A 14108-nucleotide genomic window follows, 5' to 3' on the forward strand; every position below is an offset into this window, starting at 1 on the left:
CTCACACCTTTTGTTTTTGCAGCCCTGGGAACAGCTGCCTAAGCAAGGATTTTGGGGAGGGAGTGGTACTGCCTCGGTGCTACCCATGCAGAGATTTTCAGCCGTGCCTTCCACGCTTTCTTTGGCCTGTGCATTGCCTGCAAGTCTCACTGACCCGTGCTGGAGGTGCCTGTCCCCACCGTTAGCCAGGAGCTGGGGTCTGGCAGCGCCGGTGGACCGACCCACACCGTGCCGGCGTGCAGGAGCGGAAAGCCAGGGCACCGGGCGCTTTCTCCCCACGCTTATCCCTGCTCCTTCCTCGTTGTCTCCTCACCGCCTCTGCTGCCAGAAACACCTTTCCTCTGCCACCGCCTCTTCTCAAGGGTCCCCGCGTCTCCCCAGCCCGGAGCTGCTGCCCTGCTCTCCTCCAGGCATGCTGTGGCTTGGGGCATGGAGCCCTCCTGCCTGACTTAGCTCTGACTCCATCGGCTGTACATCTAGTGCTAGAGAAGGACCCAAATCAACCCCACCCTCTGGCAACATTTGGGTCCAGATCCCTGGTTTGATTATAAAGCTCTCTAAGAAGTGACAACTGGTTTTTTTTTAGTGTTGCTTGAAGAGTTTGAAAGTAGCTCAGGATTTTCACAAAAACAAGTCATGCTGAGTAAAGTATTATTGAATGGTTGTCAACACTAATCCAAAACCTACTGCCCTGTAATAGTTTTACTCTCTTTTTTTTTGAGCTGAAGGAATGGAGAAGGAATAAGAAACAGTAAAAAAAAAAAAAAAGGACTTTTTCTGTGAAAATAGAAAAAAATGATAAAGTTGGCACCTTTTTTTCCAACCAGAAGGTTTTCTGAAAGCAACTTTTGGCTGAATTTTTTTTTTTAAAAGTGTTGGCTGAGAAACGTCAACCAGCTCTAATATCTTATGAAAGATGCTGCACTTAATAAAACTGCAGGCAGGCAAGCAGAAACAATATACCTATTCATCTCCGCTTAGCCCCGCACTCCCTTTCCCTGCTGCCCCGCTCGCTTCCAGAAGCACGAGCCCTATCTGGTGACATGAGCCCTTCCACTGGCTTTGGTGGGATTTCTGGGCTAAGAAGTCACGTTGTGAGCCACGGCTGCAGGGCAGCAGGCTGCAGCAGCTAAGGGAAGCACGCATCCCTGCGCATGGGGGACGCACGGCGTCTCTGCCGTGGGGTGGTGGGAGCTGTGACACCTCTGGTGGATGTGCTACGTGGAAGCCAGGAAAATACAGCTGAGTAAGCAGTGGTGCCGGCTAACCCCCGTTTCCTCAAACAGGCTTTTTCCCTCCCTTTCTTGACCCCGGGGATATGTAATAGCTGTCTGTGCTGCCGGCAAAATGCGGCCCCAGAGAGCTGGAGGAGGAAGGAGGGAGCAGCCGGCGCTTCGCTAGGATATAGTGCCAGCACAGCCCCTTTTTGCAGGGGCGGCAGTGGGGCAGAGCTGCCCCCGGGGGCTTCCCCCAGCGCCCTGCTCCAGAGGTGGGACCGTGGGGACAGAGAAGTACTTATGGGTCCCGGAGGCAGAAGCAACGTTTCTGTTTGCTGCGCTACTTCGGGAAGTTTTCATAAGGTAAACAAGGGCCCCCTCTTGATTCATGGAGGTCATTAGTAAACCGTAGGATGGTATTTACGTTGCTAAGGGATTCGCACAAGCTCTCTCCCAGACGGCAAGTTCACGGGGGTGGAGGTGACCTTCAGCGATTCTTGTTTTGCCCTGTATCTGGCATGTGGGGGGCCGGCCTGTTCGACTGGAGTGCCTGGGTACTGTAATCAAAATAAATCATCCTTATCGTCGCTGGTGGTGATACTGCAATGGGAACAGAAACAGGCGCCTACTTTGCACTTTGCGCAAATGACATCATTGCGAGGAGTGGGATGGGAGGTCGGAGGATGAACTCCAGGCGGCTGCTGCTGCCGCTGCCTTTCCTGCGCAGGGCTCTCCTGCCTGGGGCCAGCCTCCCGGCGCGGCGGGGGCATCAACGAACCACTGCGCGCGGCTGGGGAGCTGGTCTGCAGTCCAAACTAAAGCAGATAACAACTAGGAATTATTCCAATGAGAGAAAAGGAGACGGTGATGTTCTGGTTCAGCTTATCACATTTTCTGTAGCAAAATTGACAAAGGAACCCTCTTCCCCAAAACCTCTGTCTCTTCCCTCCCTGGGCAAACCACAAAACACAACTTTTCATTTTGGTTGCCTGGTCTGTTTTGGAGGAAAAAAGTGTTCAAAGAGTACTGGAACTATTTAAGACTGCTTTTTTTCCTGTGGATTTATAAGGTTCTCGCAGTGCTGAGGGCTGACTTTGACTGAATTCTCATAGTACTGAAGAAAATGAGCACTCAGAGAATCTACTCATACTAGCACTGCTATGGATACCATAATCATAGGAAAAAACTTGACAGTTTGCATGTATTAAAACCCAGCAACTCCAGATAAGAGCGGGCCATGGGCTGAAGACTGTATTCTCTGATGCTCAATAAGGTGTAATAATTCTTTCCTTTCGAAGGAGGCTTTGTAGAGACCCTGTCCAGCCGCATATTTTCATGAACCTCGTAGCAGCAACTTCCCATCTCAGATGCTGAAATGTTTCAGAGGGTTTTCCGGTTGGTGTCAAGGAAAACAAATGTGGGAAAGGTGGGGAGATGTGCAGGGAAGAAAGGGCTTGGGCTTGAAGCAAAGCCAGGTGAAGCAGGTCCTGCCTCTGACCGTGAGAAAGGCACACACGCTGCCCTTGCCTCCGCTGCCTGGCCATGAGGCAGGGATGAGCACGAGTGACATTTGCACTCAGGCTGTTGAGCACTTTGGTCTACTTGGGTAGGAGATGTCACTCCCTTGCTGCAGGCCCTTCAAACCTCAGACCAAGGTGCTGGCTCCGCCACCGGCTTCCTTGGTCCCGTCCCTTCCCTCCCTGGAAGAAGGTAGTCACGGGCATCCCGGCTGCAGGGTTGGCCAGGGAAGGCTCAGCCCTGGTGAGCCACCCCGTGCTCCCCCGGGATGGTCTGCACCCTGGCAGGACTAGGCAAAGGGTTTTAGGATAAATTGCTTTAACGCTCTTGCACTCCTCCTTTTCTTCCCACCTCAAAGAGACAAACCTTAGCTTTGAAGCCTTTGAAACGACATCAAAGGATGAGATTTCCAGAGGAGCTTAAGGGACTTGGGTGAGCTCGTCCCATTGATGGTCAACAGGAGATGGGTGCTTAATCCTTGGAGGTGCTTTGAAAATCTTGTCCTACGTGTGCGTCCTTGCTGGGGAGGAAGTGAGAAGCAGTTGGCAGCTCCTTGGCTTTGTAAAAGGCAGATCCTGCCTTTTTTCTGAAGATAAAACATGATGAATTTGAAGATGAGGTCCAAACCTCAGGTTTGCTGTGAAAACCGCCAACTGCTTTTTAAAGGAGAAGCACTTAAAAACAGTCTGTGATTTTGCCCCATCCAAAAGATGGTAACTCATCTGATGATAACTCGGGTGCTGCCACTTGCTCTCCCCTCAGCGTCACTGCGGGCATAGCGTAACCTTGCTGGAAACCTGAAAGCCTCTCAACATGGAGGCTGTTACCCGTGGAGGCAGCACCACTTCTCCACCTCTTTTTGTGTCCTCTTTCGGCAGTACTTTAGTACAGCCTGTGTTACTTTTTGACAGGGGTATCACCACCCATTTGCTTCTGCTGGTGAATATTAAACCCAGGTGGTTTAACTCTAACACCCTGGAGGGCGGACGGTGGGTGCAGCACGCAACCGTCGGGATCTTCTCACTGCTGCCAGCAGCGATGCCGGCCGGCTGCTGCCGGCTCTATTGGGACCTTGAGGTGCAGATAGGACTTGCTGGGAGCTGTAAGTGCTGTTTTGGCCAAGCCTGCTCAGGGTGCGTGTCCTCGGGGCTGCCCCGGGCTGAGCCGGTGCTGGCTGTGGGGAGAGGCGGTGGGAGGGGGCTGCGGCCGCGGGCTGACGTCGATGGGCTCCCACAGAAAGGCAAAGGAAACTTGGCTGCAGCCTTGCTGTTTGTGCTATTTTTGTTCAAGGTAATAACAGGAACTCCACTGTAAATAAAAATAGACAAGTGAAGAATTTCCCGAGTCTGTCTCTGCTCATTTTTTTCCTGGTGAGGAATTATCCCACTCCGGAAGAGTAAATCCTTCTTGTGTGCTCCTTGGAAACTGGGACAATAACACTGGAAGGGAAAGAAGAGATTACGGAGTTGTCACGAGGGTGACAGCAACATATTGTACGGTGGGTGCCAAAAATGCATCCTCTAAAGCAAATAATAGCCGTGCTCTGCAGGGCTCATCCTGACAACGTGAGGGCAGGCAGAGCCAGTCTCCGCCGCTTTTCGTTCCAGCCACCCTGCCAAAGTTGTGCTGGGTGGGTGCCCTTATCTCTCGGCTGCCCGGCAGGTCCCTGCCGCTGGCTTTTGGGTTGGCTCCACCACATCCCTCCCCTCCTGCCTGTCACCCCTGCTTCGGCAGCACCTCGCCTTCAGCAGCATAGAGCACTCCTGCCTCAGCCGATAATCAAACCAGGTGGTGGTGAGCTTCTTTCCCTGATGATATCTTGCGTCTTTTTACGAAAGATGTCCTTTTGCTGCAAAGTCTGAATTTCTGGGGGTACTTTTTTCTTCCCATATGAGCCAGGGAGCTGAGACTCTCCCACCCTTACCCACTGAATGTGTCTTTTGGTTAATAACTACTGCTGTAATCAGAAAAGTGCATTAACCGCACTATTCCCACAGAGCCACGGAACTCTGCCAAGCACTGGATTAACTGACACTAACATCTTGTCACAGTCTGCCTGCCCCTCTGACAGTGCTAAAGGGTGCTTGCTTGCTCCATTTCAAGTGTCCTTAGCGTTCGAGGAAATCCCAAGCCACCAGGAAATGCAAAGACATTTTAGCAGGAGCCCCAGCAGATGCTTTGAGGAACCTGCAGATGTGCTGCAGACCGCAGTGAGGATGGGACGTGGCAGAAGTGGAGGCAGTGCCTCACAAACCCAGCTGAAAACTTCTCCCTGCCGGAGGGCTTTGTCTACAATGCTTGCTCAGGCTTCCCGATCCGGCTGGGGGGTTTGCAGGGAGAGTTGGTGACTCACCAGGGGTGGGAGTCTTGTTAAAGCTGTCATACTGAGGTAGCATCAAAAGCTCACCCAGTTTCAGATGTTGATTTTTGCATTCTCGGCTATTCATGGCTGCAATAACTAGGTGGCTAAGCCCACTATTACTGTCTGTGCAGAAAGTGAAGGACAAGTGATGTCTACTCTCAGAAGCAAATGCAGGAATGTTGGGGGTTTTTTTTCCAAATTGTAAGCAGTTAGACAGTATTTCCAAACCCCTTATTTTTGAGAAGTTTCATTATGCTTTAACTAAAACCAAAATGTCAAAACATAGAAGGCAATGTATCTTCTCTGAAAGTGCGTTACTTGTTTTTTTATAAAAACCAGTCATTGATATTGGGGGATAGATGCTTTGAAGAAAGAAGGGAGGGTAGGTTCTTGTTTCTGTCCCCAAATCCCTGCCACCCTATGATCAAAGTTTACGAAGTTTGAAACTGCAGAGTAAAGAGAAATGCAAAGCAGCTTGTGAATGGAGAGGTGTGAAACTGAGGGTGTGAAACAGCAGATCTGATCTGTCAGGTCAGCTTTCTGTCTACTGAGATGTAACCCACAAAAGATCAGGAAACTCTGCTATACAGCATTTGGACTTGAGAAGATTTTAAAAAGGCCCGTATGAATGTGATCACTGGCACCATGGGAGATGGATACCCAGGGAAAGAGGGATTTGCATGCATGTGAAACCTTGCTAGGAGAGATAACTAGCTCTGAGAAGCTGAATAAGGCCTGAGAAGTCCAAGTTTTGTCCTTACTTATGAATACAGCTTTTGCCGATGGCTGTGGATGTTTGAAGGATGAAGTGCATGCATGGTCTCACCCCCTTTCCACCTCCTGCTGTCTGCATAACTGACAAAGTGGCTCTGGTGTTAAAGTCATCTAAGCAAACGTGAAGCTCCTCCATGTCTCTTACTCAGGTTGCCTTACTGAGGAGCAGAAGACAATTGAGACTGACAGTAAATGCTGCAGGAGAAAAAGTTGGTGGTGGTTCTAATTTAGGGATGCTCTCTAATTTTACCCATGTTCTCTAATTTTACCTGTTTTCTCTCTAATTTAGGGATTCAGTGTACATCGGTTGGCTAAAGCTTAATACAGACAATGCAGAAAGGTGCTGTGTCCATCCACTGCCTTGCTGAATTTTCATAGCAGCCTGCTGCTACCACTGCTCAGGAGCAGGATCTTTAGTGAGTATATTACTTTTATACTTGTCAAGCATTTCCAAAGTAAATTCTTTGTATTTAAAGATTTTTTTCTGAAGTTTACGATCAAAAATATTCTCAGTTCAAAGCTTAGCCCTCTGATGTACTAGCCTTTTTCTCATCATGGCATCAGTCTCACCAAGCACTTACATCCATGCTGAAGTGCATGCCTAATAGAGTTAAAAGCAGCTTCAGGAGTGTCCCTTGCTGCCCTACTGAACAGGCATAGGCAATGTGTAAATGTAGTTGTCTTGCTGAATCAGAGCTAAGTGATAATATGCTCCCACTAGCTGAGACGGAGCAGTGAACTGCATGTGTTAACAAGGTGAGATTTCAGAATGGAGGTGACATTAGAGGACAGGGAAACAAGTTTTTAATAGCATTCGCTGCACCTTGACATAGCTGCAAGACAAGACTCTGAGCTGAAACGGTAGGCTTTTGAGACGTAACTTGGAAGTGGTCTGGGCCTTTTGCATCTCTGTTGGCTTTCTGTTCAGGCATATGGTGGGGAGGGTTTCTTCGGTTCTCATGTGTGCAGTCACACACCTCACTTTCTCATGGTAGGACAAATAGGCCACCAAGAACAGAAAGTAGGACATTTGGCCTTTCTCCTCTATGGGAGGTGCAGTGCAGATTGGCTTCTGAGAACTAGGACAGTACCTCCAAAAGTAGAACAGCTGGTCACCCCATTCGTGTGTGTGGTGCCTTACAAATGTATCCTCTAAAGCTCAAGATTTAAGAGATGTTTTTGGCCTACTTAGGGAATGTTTTCAGAAAATAGGGACAGGTACACTGGAACAGACCAAAACCTCTGCTTTCCTTCTGGAGCACTGAGCAGAGCTAGCAATTGGAGGAGCCATGTGCTGGGCAAATCAACCCAACAGGTGCTCTGCGTCACTTCTTGCATATCGAGCGATACCACAGTGACAAATCTGCCCTCCTCAGCCAGGAGGCACTCGCTTTTCAGCAGCAGAACATGGACGGAAGTTATTGTGCTGCAGCGTGAGATGGTGCTTCACTGCGACAGGGGACTGTTACCAAATCAAACGTGCGTGTGTGCGTGCTATATACATTTCTATAATGACATATATTTGGCCAGAAACAAAAATCTGACTTTCATTCAAGTAAAACGCATAGAAAGCATCCACAGAGGGTTTCATTGCCCTGAATTAAGGTCCTTCTTTAAGTGTAATTAGGTCCATAACATCTACAATCCCATTTGAGTGCTAATGATGCCAGTGGGATGGTAGCATGTTGCCCTGGTCAGTAGAACGTGCTGGGGACCGTGCAGCAGCCTGTGTGGGTGAACAGCAGCACAGAGTACAAATCAGGTCAGCTAGCACGGTTCTTGGAAAGACGTTGCTGTCCTCACTGGTCGAGGAAACCCCCTCCACAGCTCCCTTAATGATGGCCATTAATGTTTCCACCTGGTTGCAGCTTGGACTAATCCCACGTGGGCTTCTCACCTTGAGCCAGAGGTTACTCAGAGTGGCTGTGCTGCTCTGAAGTCTGGGTTCACTCTCTTGGGACTCATCATTAGTCAAGTCAGGTATGAGGCTGAATCTTAATAGTTAGAGAGGGAGGCTAATAGAAAGGGAAGCCTTCCAATTTTTTTTTATCCAGTAAGTGTGCTATGGTAATGAATTTGGAGCCTAGTGGCTCCAGTTGTAGTGGGAAGTTCACTGCCTTGAGAACAGGTCTTTAATCCACATGAAGAGGTGTTTCATAAGCCGTATGTGATTCCCTGCTTTGAATATTAATACACAGAGTGCTTATTCAACTCACAGCCATTTCATGGAAATGCTGTGCCTCTGTGAGGCCGGAACGAGCCCTTGGGTACTCCAATTTTTTTTGCAAAGACAGTTTCAGGTTGTTCTGTACTCTTAATTCAAAATTCTTATTCAGCTTAGAGTCTCTGACACCACTGCATTTATATTACATAATATTAACTGATTTTAGATTTAATGAAAATGTGAAGGAGACTATAGGACAGCGGGCTTGGTCTACTTAGCCAAGTGACCTGTTAGTTACATACTTCATGAAGTTACTTAATCTTCTACAGGGCGGCCCCTTCTAAAATAAAATAACACAAGGAGGCAGCAACTGTTCTGGTGAGCACTCGTGTTTTTAAAGGCCTTCAGCAAAAACTGGGGAATGAATATTCAGTGTGAACTGAGATGCATTCTAGCTGTGTCAGCCGTGCAGCTTTTGGTTTTTGCATTTATATCTGTGGGCAGAGCTGGGGAAATGACAGCGACAGAGCTTCTGTTGTAGCACTTGCTCCCACGAAGTACCATTCATCCAGAGCTGAGGGCACTGCATCTGTGGCAGCGGCAGGCTCACAGCGAGGTGGAGGTCTTGGAAGTGGATGTGGACAACTCTGACTGTTTTCAATCTTGGAGTATGCCTGTGATAACGCCTGGGGAAAATGGTTTGGACTCCTAATGCTGGGCCTTGGTCATACTCCAACCCAAGACATCACGAGCTGAGCCGAGCCAGCTACCTCGTGGGGGGATCCTTCCCACAAAGCCAGATGTACCGAGCAATGAGTGAATTGTCGCTTTTGCATGGCGATCGTTGCAACCGTTTTGCTCTCCCAGTGCTAGAAAGGGATGGAGCAGGTATTGTTTTTCTCTCCGAGTAGTTACTACATTTGCATGTGCTTCCCATTAAAAAGTAGCTTTGTTATTTGCTAGTTATGACTGTGAAGCACTCTTGCTCGCTGGTGACCAGCAGGACATAGCACATATTTGCAATGCGAGAATCCTGCTCCAAGGCAGGGCAGAGGCAAGGCAGGGTTTGATGTGCATGTAGTGGGGGTAGCTAATTTGTGTCACACACGGGTGCCTAGTGTTTGCATTGTAAGTACTTGTCTCTCCGTTTGTTTCTACACTTTTCACTGTCTCAAGGGAGCTGTTTGGAAGAGACAGTTACTCTGGATCTGAGCTTCTGGTGGTATATAAATTCCCGTCTGGTACAAAATTTAGGAGATGGCTCACTCCAGTGACACTTTCTTGATATGAATGTCTCTGGGAGGCACAAGAAATAGAAAGCCAAAGCTAAGAAAGGTGCATTAATATCTTTGAGACATGTCTCTGAGTCCTCCAGTGTGATAAAACAGGCAGGCAGCGAGTTGAAACCGTTGCCTAGTATGCAGCAAGTTTCTGTTTTATTGTTTTGTTCTGCCACTTCCCACCCTTGTCTGCTCAGTCTTATGTTGCACCTTACCCTTAAACTCAGACTGTAACTCCTCTTCAGGGAACATTTAATGCTGCTCGTACCAGGCCTGTAACAGCGAGGTTAACCCTGAACCTAGGGTTAACTTACAAATACCAAAAGACCTTTTGGCCTCTTACTCCCAGTGAAATCAATGGAAGATGGGTGCCTATGGATCTCTCTCACAATTTAAACTTCTCAGACGGTGTGTTCAGAGATATGCTTCACAGTCCTGGTCCCCTGGGTTTCCTCTCCAGGATCCCTCAACTGGGAAACTGGCTGGAGCACAGCAGCTCCCTTTGGCCAGGACAGTAGGAAGTCCCACCATGGGACCAGAGCATGCCCTTGGCTTGCATAAACTAATCCTAGTATTTGGATTGATTAAGAAAGCAGTAAGACATCGTTATAAAAGTGAACATTTGTGTGCAAAGCTTAAGCACACAGACCTTGCAGACTGTGCTCACCAGCAAACCCATCCTCCTTGCTGCATTTATTCCTGCATGAGGCAAGAGGCTCACTTAATGCTTTGGACCAAATTCTTCTGGATTTCAGCTGTGCAGCCTATGATAGAAGCAGTGTTAGCAGGATCAAACAGACCAGGTGCCTTCCAGTGACTCTTCCAGGTGGCTGCGGAGGGCACGGCCACACCACCAGCCCGAAGGACTTCAGTCTGGGTGGATAAGAAGTGCTTGCAGAGACAAGGGGCCTGGAGCTCCTGCGTGGGTGACCACAGCGCTACTCTGCTGAGCCCAATAAGAAGCAGCCCCCCTCCACTGGGGCAAGGCCAGCAACATAAATATGATAACAAGAGACAGGCAAGTAGCCTCCAGGTGTTTCTGGGTACACAACGTGGTGAGGAGCCGTGCTGGGCTGCGCATGTCTCCTAAGCAAGATGAAGGTGTGATATGCAAAGGCCTCTGTGGGGTGAGAAAGCAGAAAATAAATAATGAAACCGTCTCCCCAAACCAGAATTGTCTGCTGATGAAGTCAAGGAGCATCAACAACCATCCTGAGTTTTGATAGCATGTCAGATCACCCAGCCTGAATTTCAACAGGAGGTCAAATCGCTCACAGCAAGGAGAGGGATGAAAATATCAGGTGTGCTGCAGGTGGGGGGAGTTTCAATGCTGTTCCCCCCTCAATCCCCCCCACTAGAGAGGCAGGTGGGAAAGCGGAGTGGGTGCTGTGTGTCATTAGCCTTTGGAAGACCCTCTCCCCTACCTGCCGCTGCCTTGAGCGCAGGTCTGCCCCAGCGAGCCCCTTCCTCTCGCCTTGGGGGTGCGTTTGGTTTCTTCAGTGCTCGAGCTCGTCTGGGAGAGCAGCGGTGCTCTTGGGAGATGGGGAGGCTGTGCAGAGACAAAAAGAGGCAAAGGGGGTGCGAGGGAGAGGGGACGGTGGTCAGAGAGAGCTGAAAGGCTCCCGACCCCCTGAGAGGGGGGCTCTGACCTCCTGGGGCTGAGGACTGCTGGAAGCCAAACAGCTGTGTCCTTTCTCCCTCTTGGTGTGCTATCGGCTTGAGAAGATAGCCAGGGTGGTTTGTCTTATGAGTGTCCTTCATAAGGACAAGTTGTGTTGCCTAAGTTCTGGGCATGCAGGTACTAGAAAGAGATGGCCGAAGAAGCTGCTCCTGACGAGGAAGAAGAGAACGCGAGGTGCTGGAGGGACTGGTGAGCAAGGAGCTTGAGCTGGGTGTAGCAAGCAGATCTAGGATGGGGGAAGGATCCCCTCCTCGGGAAAAGCAGTTCTGGTGGCTTGGGAGATTACTTGGAGGCCGTGGGGCTGGGACAGGATGGTGGCAACCCCGGCCCTGAGACTGGAGAGGAGAATTGAGGTCTTTCTCCCTTTGCTGCTCTGGTGGGCGTGTGCCACAGGTAGGGTAGGACTGGCAGTGGGAGCACTGGGCAGGGGAGAATGTGGCTTTCTCAGCGACTTGCCTCTGCCGTCGTGAACGCAGTGATGGAGCTGCCAGGAAAGCAGAGGCTGTGCTCACGGTGGCTCAGTGGTGAACTGGGAAGTGGCAGGAGCTCATGAGAAACAACAAATCTGAGGCGAGGGATTCATTTTTCAGCCCCAAAGTAGGCACAGAAAGTTGCATGAGGGTGGTTTACATACTTAAGCAGGGTTTTGGCATTTGTGCCCAGCCTTGTGGTTCATTTCCTCATTCACTCAAACGCATAAAGAGTGAACAAATGTTTGGTAAACAGGAACCTAGGGTTTCAGCGATGAAAAGCTTTAACTCTTGCCCGCAGAGCTGCTTGCAGCATTGGCTTGGAAGTGTTTTTCAGAAGATGATGATTAGCTTCCTCCCCGATCTCATGCCTGGGGTAGCTCCAGCCGCCCCCCCCGTGTCACCTCGCTGCTGCACCCCCGTCACTGGGAGCACCCCCCTCCCCGGGGCCGGCAGCCTGGCTGGCAGACCCACCGCACTGCCAAGGGTTTGAATGAGCGAGGAAAGCACGCAGCGAGGTGGGGCCCTTCGGGTCAGCCTCGATCGGCGCTGACGAGGGCCAAGCTGGGAAACTTGCACAGCAGCTGCCCGGGCTCGATTTGGTCTGTGAATAACTGGAGAGCTTTCCATCACCGGGGCTGTCGGTCCAGGTATTTGCGAGCACTTTATTTGGTGGTTTCTTTTTAGTGTGGTTGCTGGACGGGGAGGACAGGATAGAGAGAGGAACCTTTCATGCTTCAGCCTTCTGCAGCATCCGGCGTTTTCATGAAACCACAAAGGATGTTAAAGAAGAAAGAACAAGCGCTCTGTTTATAGGGATTTAGACCATTAAAACAAAGAGGGGGCTGTGTTGTTCAGTGATCGCTTGAAGTCAAGGAGCCCGAAGACATAGGTTCACAAGGAATGGGCTTCCAGGCTGGGAGCCCACCCTGCCTTCCCACCCTCCCTGGGCCACAGTTTGCTTGTGCGGCTACAAGGGTTGGCAGAGCTGGCTGGCACTCCGAATCCAGTGTGCTGCCCAGCACTGCTGTGCATATTAAAAAGTCTCTCAGGAAGGTGACTCTGCAGCTGCCCAGGAATTCGTCTTGTGCAGGGCTTTTCCACTCGGAATCCCTTGCAGGACACGTTGGATGCAAAGGAGAAGCGTGCAGCACCCCAAATGAGATCTGCATGGGGAAGGGACTTGGACAATCTGTAGTCCACATGCTATCAGCTGCTGCCACACTGGTTGAGAGCAAATGTTCCTTTCCACCACCTGTGTTCAGTGCAGATTTTTATGCGAGCATGACAGTGGGAGGTAGCACAGAAACAGGTCTGATGGCAATAGCAGAAAGGCTGCTGCTCCCAAAGGTAGTCCCGATGCTTTTTTAGGAGTGTTGCACCAGAACAATGGCAGTGGGAGGGAAAGGGTGATGACAGCCTGTGATTCTTAATTGCTCGCGCTCATCTCTCCTCAGTGTCCAAGCTGACTGAAATGCAAACCGAAAGCGATTGTGCAGCATAAATCGGATGTTGGAATTCCTTTTCATGATCTAAAACCAGTGTCCCCGACCACAGCTCCTGGGCTCTGTGCTGAGGGGGACAGCAGGGTGCGAAGCTGCCCCAGCCCACCGCTCACTCACCGCACGTCATCCCTCCGGGAAACAAGCTGCAAAACAAGAAACAGCCTGTAAATATCCCAAGCCACCCAGTGCTCCTTGGTAGGTATTTGTGGAGGAAGACATTTTGGAGGGGCACAATACGAACAGCTGCGGTGACACTGCAGACCGAAAGTCTGTCCAGCCGGTGCTGGGCTATGGTGGTGGCTGCGGGAGCCTGCTGTCTCCCTGCACCCATACCCCGGTGTCTGGCACGATTTCCAGAAAGGCGGAGGTAATGCGGGGGGTGAGCTTGGTAGAGGCACAACTCTGCATGGCCGTGTGTGCCCTGCACCGAGGAGCAAGTGATCCGCAACACCCACACTCTGCCTCCAGCTGGGCGCATCGAAACTTTTCCATCTGATTAAAAGCTGCTCTGTTTTTCTAGATAAAGCCGCTCCTGGCCACTGCCAAAATTCCTGGTTTCTCCTCACTGCTGGAGTGCTGGTATCTTTTAGGAGGAAGAGCTGGAGGAGGCAGAATAAATAAATAAGTTCTCACTCGTATTTTTTAGTCACTCAGCAGCCATTGGACACCTCATTTACGTATGTTATCAGCAACCCTGACGTTCCAGACATAAACAGCGAGCAAGACCGTATGTGTGTGCGGCCTCCAGATGCCACCGGTGTACATTTCTCTCTCGTGGGCTCCGTGCGTCCCGAGAGCGGCTCTCCCAAGCCTGCCATCGCCAGTGGGCAGGGATGGCCGGGATGGTGCCGGGCGAGAGCCCTCCTTCACTCGGCAGGGAAAGCAAGCACCCGCTTCTGGACTTCCCCAGGGCTCAGCCCCCTTCCAGGGTTCAGACCCGCCCCGAGTTAAAAGGTTTAGCGACATGTGGTGCTCTGTCTGAACTGAACTATGTCCAAATCATCTATTAACCTGTGAGGAAAATATTGGGCTAAGGATATTTTAAAAGCCTTTGGAAGGGCGAGGGCTGAATCAAGTGCTAATGTTTTATTATCCAACTTTCCTTAACAAGCTCTCCATTCATGGAGCGCCAGTAAA

At 50.3% G+C, this 14108-nt stretch overlaps 1 long non-coding RNA gene across 1 annotated transcript; it reads left to right on the forward strand.

The window, feature by feature from the left end:
* The first annotated feature begins 5425 nt into the window (after positions 1 to 5425).
* LOC138688852 (uncharacterized) lies at positions 5426 to 13858 on the forward strand. The gene is made up of 3 exons (XR_011327658.1): positions 5426 to 6287; positions 12924 to 13166; positions 13492 to 13858. It is a non-coding gene; the product is annotated as an uncharacterized lncRNA (long non-coding RNA).
* The last annotated feature ends 250 nt before the right edge of the window (positions 13859 to 14108 follow it).

Source organism: Haliaeetus albicilla, chromosome 13, assembly GCF_947461875.1.
Source record: "Haliaeetus albicilla chromosome 13, bHalAlb1.1, whole genome shotgun sequence".
Taxonomy (NCBI): domain Eukaryota; kingdom Metazoa; phylum Chordata; class Aves; order Accipitriformes; family Accipitridae; genus Haliaeetus; species Haliaeetus albicilla.